The following is a 7003-nucleotide window of genomic DNA, read 5'->3' as shown; positions in this document are numbered from 1 at the left end:
CTTATTTTACTCTTGTAGGGCACAAGTAGCACAAGTGCGGTGCAGTGTGATTTAGGATCTGGTAGTGCAATTGGAGACAAGGGAAAGGTAATTGAATGCAAATATGATTGAATGAATAGTTTAAATAACTTATAGTGATTATACATGTCTAGACATAGATTGATAGTTTCATATACTTGTTGTGTTTATATATAGAGAACTCTTGGCTTCACATCCTTGATGACTACACCTAGTATACCTAAAGAAGAAGAAGAGATGCCTCGAGTAGATGTGTGTTTATTTTATTATTTGATTAGTAGATATAATTTGTTATTTTCAGTGACAATTATATGCTAACTTGTGTCAATGTCATGTTTCTGAACATATGTAGGTTGTGTATCAAGATATTCAAAACATACCTCCTCTACCAAAGACATACATCAATAGTCTTGCAAAGCTGAAGAGAAAACGTGGAGATGAGGTAAACATGAATAGTTCAATTATAGTTCATTTTTATGTTAACTTTTTGAATGTGAATTATAAAATATAACTAATATTAATCGTGGTTTATTTTTCTTGTGCAGGATCCTTCAGAGCCGAGCAGTGTAGCGAAGAGGATCGATTTTGATGATCCATCAGCAGCTTAGGATGTTATAGATAGTTTTGGGATGCTTACATGTCTAGTTGGCATGTATATTTTGTATATGGACATACATTTTGTTTCAGTTGGTGTTTATGCCATATTTGTGTATGGACATACATTTGTAATCATTCGACATTTTTATATATACAGAACGATCATATAAATTGTTGCTCATCTGTGCATGGTGTTATCATGGAAATCTTTAATCTTCATTCCAATAATTAACAATGGCTAATAATGGCTATTTAATGAACAATACAATTCATTTCATTTCATCGTAACTGTTGTTTTTATAATGAACAATATAATTCATTTAATGAACAATACAATACAATTCATTTAATGAACAATACAATTCATTTAATCAACAATACAATACAATTCATTCAATGAACAATACAATTCATTTAATGAACAATACTTGATACAATTCATTATTACCCTATGCATGGTCCTATTTTGCCCCCCACCTCAATCGAACGCTTGGGGTTTTATTAGGGTAGCAATTTTTCTGTTGGCGAAAAAATCGTTAGTCTCACTCAATGGAATGTTGTCGCGTGGCCGATTTCTCGTTCTGCTCGTCGCGATGACGAACTGTCAGCTCCGATATGTCCAGTTAGGCATTATTACCCTACGCATGCTCCTATTTTGCCTCCCCACTCGATCCGATGCTCGGGGTCATACCCTACCGGCGTCGTCCCTTGAGCGCCCTAAGTGCTCAAAATTGTCAAACTTTGACGGGCCCTAACTAAGAATCTGTGGCACTTGCGAATGATCCGTTTGAACCTACAGGGTCACGAGAGGGGTCCCTACAAAAGCCTATCTCGGTTTTTCAAGTTGCCCTACAGTTTTATTAGGGCAGCAATTTTTCGGTTGGCAAAAAAATCATCAGTCTCACTCAATCGAATGTTGTCGCGTGGCTAATTTCTCGTTCTACTCATCGTGATGATGAACCGTCGGCTCTGACATGTCCAGTTAGGCATTATTACCCTACGCATGCTCCTATTTTACCCCCCCACTCGATCTGACGCTCAGGGTCATACCCTATCGGCGTCGTCCCTTGAGCGCCCTAAGTGCTCAAAATTGTCAAACTTTGACGGGCCCTAACTTGGAATCTGTGGCACCTGTGAACGATCTATTTGAACCTACGAGGTCATGAGAGGGGTCCCTACAAAATCCTATCTTGGTTTTTCAAGTTGCCCGACGGTTTTATTAGGGCAGCAATTTTTTGGTTGGCAAAAAAATCGTCAATCTCACTCAATCGAATGTTGTCGTGTGGCCGATTTCTCGTTCTGCTCGTCGCGATGACAAACCATCGGCTCCGACATGTCCAGTTAGGCATTATTACCCTATGCATGCTCCTATTTTTCCCCCCCACTCGATCCAACGCTCGGGGTCATACCCTACCGGCGTCGTCCCTTAAGCGCCCTAAGTGCTCAAAATTGTCAAACTTTGACAGGCCCTAACTCGGAATCTGTGGCACCTGCAAATGATCCATTTGAACCTACGGAGCCACAAGAGGGGTCCCTACAAAAGCCTATCTTGGTTTTTCAAGTTGCCCTACGGTTTTATTAGGGCAACAATTTTTCGGTTGACAAAAAAATCGTCAGTCTCACTCAATTGAATGTTGTCGCGTGGCCGATTTCTCGTTCTGCTCATCGCGATGACGAACCGTCAGCTCCGACATGTCCAGTTAGGCATTATTACCCTACGTATGCTCCTATTTTCCCCTCCACTCGATCCGACGCTTGGGGTCATACCCTACCGATGTCGTCCCTTGAGCTCCCTAAGTGCTCAAAATTGTCAAACTTTGACGGGCCCTAACTCGGAATCTGTGGCACCTGCAAACGATCCGTTTGAACCTACGGGGTCACAAGAGGGGTCCCTACAAAAGCCTATCTCGGTTTTTCAAGTTACCCTACGGTTTTATTAGGGCAGCAATTTTTCGGTTGGCGAAAAAATCATCAGTCTCACTTAATCGAATGTTGTCGCGTGGCCGATTTCTCGTTCTGCTCGTCGCGATGATGAACTGTTGGCTCTGACATGTCCAGTTAGGCATTATTACCCTACGCATGCTCCTATTTTGCCCCCCCACTCGATCCGACGCTCGGGGTCATACCCTACGCATGTGACATCCATGAAGCAATATGAAGGGATATTTTGTAAACAATTAGAAACCTTTAATGATAATCAAGTTGAAGCCTTGAGATTTATGCAATATGGTTCATGTCCAAAACTGTACCCTAAAGCCACACACTCTTCCCTCTCCCAACATACACTAATGAGTCACAAGTTAACATAGAATCTAGAAGGATTTGACGAGAGCGTTTTGATTTTACTTATGTCTTGTGTATTATAATAAAGACCAATTTGCCAATGTGACATCTTCATATGAGAGAAAAACTTCATTTTATCTCAATACAGTTGTACCTATTTCATTATTAGAAAAAATAAATATACAAAGATCTGTTATTAGCATCCTCTATATTATGGATTTGAATTGATGTTCTCAATTAGTTATTATCTGTTTAGCTTTTCTTCATAAGGTACAACCATCTGGTGGTTATCCTATCAGGACAACCATCCATGACTTTCAAAGTAATTGATATTTATTCCTACACCTCACACTCACAAGATTAATAATGAAATGGCATTTATGATTCATCAAATGCTAATAAAGTCTAATCAAATTTCAACTTCAAGATGTATACAACATATCATATTCAACTTCAAGATGCATACAACTTACCATATTCAAGCTCATGCCAACCACCACTTGGATATTGTTATATGTCCATTAAAGTACAATATATGTAATAAAACCATATAGTCTTACAAAAAAGCCATCATAGACCATCTATGTCGATTAAAGTACAATTCATTTGTAATAGGGGCACACTTACAATCTGAAGTTGCAAGCCTTGTGGGAAGCATCAAATTAGAAATTTACTAATCTAACTCATACTACTGTCAAAAGCATCAAAGATGCTACTGCTAGAGAACACCATGCTCCATTGTGGAGAGAATATTAGGTGCATCTGACGTCAAGGTCTGAAAATGAAACAATGTTATTCAATTGCCAAAATCTAACTGACTTTATTTTATAAACTATTAATGAATAAAAATAGACAAGGTTACCTGAGTGAAAGTTCGATGACCACCTTGACTAGTAGGTGTTGATGTTGAAGGCCCAACATTAACCTATTTACTTGACTATCAATGTCAAATGTTTGATTCAATAGATCATCTGTCATGACAATTTGATCCACTATAGATGTGTCCTGGCCACATGCATTTGAATCATCTTCATGATAATAAACACAACAAGACCCACAATTTAATCTCATTAATGCACAAAGGAATATGTACCATCACCAAGAGAGGGTCTTGTCAATGACGAATGATCTAGCATGAACCTGTATTTTTAAGAATTGTTAGTCTACACATAAAATGCATGGATGAACATAAAGGATTTATGATAATCACTTCAACTGAAATGCATGATAATAAATGAAAAGGTGAGATTATATACCATAAAAATATGTCCCTTTGAATTATATCAACATAAACCACTATGTTGACGCAAAAATCGTAATGTGATACTGTTGTATATCATCAAAAAAGACCTTCATGAGCATAAAGGTTATGCGATAATTATATCATAAAAAATTATCAAATAGTGTTGTCTAATAACAAAAATTGTAAAGCTCATCAAATGCATGATAATAAGTCGTGTTGCAAAAATACGTCCCTTCCAATTATATCGAGTGTACTCGCTATGTGCATGCAAAAACCGTGTTGCCAAAAAAAAACATTCATCAATAGACCTGCATTTTGAACACATCCTTAATATACACGTAACAAACTTGAACATTAAAGTTTAATGATCATTGTTTGAAATGAAATGCATGATTTAAAAAAGGCACCATTAAAGACCTACTACTCAAGTGTGCCCGAAGGGTCATCTCTTTGTTTAAGAGTATCCAGTATTGCTTCATGATCAACAGTAGTCACTGTCCATAGCTCTTTGGTCTTCAGTTTTGCTTGATGCTTCAACAACTTGACATTTGTAGCTATAATAAGGTGTGAATACATTATAATGGTTTTGTGTCTCTCATAGTCTTCAAATGCAGGTATGCCAATCTTTCTAATCATGTATGTTCGCAACCAAGTTCCCACAACAACAACTGAACCTGTAGGATATGTGAACCCATCATCATCTGTCACTGGTTGTGTTAGATTTTATTTTCCCTATACACATCGTGCCAACCAATATTTTGATCTCTCTTCATTCCCTTGCGGTGCAACAACTGCAAAAACATGTCCTGGCTGTACAAGATCTGATAGACGATCATACTCAAGTGAACTTTCCATGTCATCGTTTGACAAGATATTGTTTGAGATAAAGGAGTTAGATAGTGGGGAACCCACGTATCAACCCACTCACTTGACTCGCACTAATCCCAATCACACCGAACATAACTCTGACAAAAACAAGCCAACACTCGTGTCCAAATGGTCCATGTTCTTGCATCTGAGCTGAGAAATGAATGCATCTTTGAAGAATCTTTAATTGTTTGACAATCCAATCTATCTCCCACTATTCCCTCCTCAACCAACCAAAAGAATCTGCTCACTGCTGAATCAAGAGTACCTCCATGTGACAATGCTGAACTACACCAATCAACAATAGAACGTGCATCAGGTAAATTTGCACCTGAAATCCTCAATTGCTCCTTAACTAGAGCTCTCTTCAAACATGCACCTGCTCCATCATGCTCTCCCTTCTCATGCCCCGCCTCGAAAAAACACCAAATATGAGGTATACGCCTCTCCACATGCATTCTACTCAACCAATAAAACATACGGGCATTCTTGAATTGACTCGTACAGTTATCTGACCATATTATATGTCAGTCAATTGCAATATCTTTCTCATGCAAGAACTCAAAAAAATTCTTGAAAGAATGTTGCACATACTCGGAGGAGTGTGATCTATCATCACTCATATAAAAATAATACTCCCTGATTATCTTTCTGTCCTCTTCTGTACTATTAGGAGCATGTCTATATGTAATGTGAACAAAAATAGCAATCTGGACTGAATTGTAGTATTGAGACTGTACCTCATTTTGTGGTTGCAATGTATAGTTCTCTGCAAAATCAACCACCAATACAATAGTGCCAAGCGGGAAAGAGTTCTTACACATCCTGAACTGTTGATCCAACCACTAAGACATATGGGTGTGCCTTGCATACTTCTAAAAAAGATTTTCCTTAAAATCCAAAATAAAATCAGCAATACTCACTTCTCTTGAGACTAATTCGCATCTAGAACCTTCACCTCCACTCTTCAAAGTAAATTTCACTGTCTCGTATCTTTTTTTCTCAACATAATTATTTCCAAACTTGTGTTCGCTGCCCTCATGAAACATGAAACAAACTTTGAAAACCCACCGCATTCTAAGCACTTCTCATTCAAACAATCATTTCTATAGAAATAGCAGCCATCATCTCTAGGGCATAAAAATAGATCTTGCAAGTCTCTTGATGATCTCGGAAATAGCATTGCACCACACTCCTGCAACATCTCATTAGTATGCAACATAGAACGAATATCATAGAACGAATATGACATAAAAGTTTATGGTACATTGAAAACTCCACATGGTACTTGCAACAACAGGTATTGCAAATCTTAAGAGGAACACAATAAAATGGTTTCAAAGATTCAAAGGCCCTTTGTGATATTTGCAAAGTTGGATGTAATTCACAAAAAAATTTGTACAACATTGTTTGGCTTGATTCCAAGAAATGTTTGGGATACGGTGTGCAGTCTCGATTGCCGATTCTTAATTTCAAAACATCCTTTACATTGGGTGACACTCTAGAATTAGAGTGCCAAAATTGTTGAATCTCTTCCTTCACATTGTCAGTTAACTTTCTATCAACATGTGGAAGCCTCCCACCAAATGCCCATGTATCTTGTTGAAGTGGATCGTCAAGTCTTTGTCTTCGTGCAAGTGCTCTATCCAAAGTTTTATGGTTTATGTTAAATCAACACAAGTTTGTCTCATTTGACGAGCCTTCCTCAATTGATGGCTTACTAAGGAGGTTGTAATCACTCTTCGAGCGGCTCTCTTATCTCTTTCTTTGGTATTCTTTCCAATAGAATTGAGAGCATCAAATAGATTTTTTGCAATAATAAAATTTCTCTCCATCTTCTTGTTCATACGAATCTTCAATTTGTTTAGCAATGGTCTCATCTTTATCATCTTTAGCAATTGAACAAAGAGTTGGCATTGCTCGTTCAATGTCTTATTGCTAAAATTTTGGTTGAAAAGTTGTGTAGCCCACAACCAAATGGTTCTTGTTGACCTC

The sequence above is a fragment of the Cryptomeria japonica genome, chromosome 4, assembly GCF_030272615.1.
Source record: "Cryptomeria japonica chromosome 4, Sugi_1.0, whole genome shotgun sequence".
Lineage (NCBI taxonomy): Eukaryota > Viridiplantae > Streptophyta > Pinopsida > Cupressales > Cupressaceae > Cryptomeria > Cryptomeria japonica.
Note: the sequence above shows the minus strand (reverse complement) of the source record.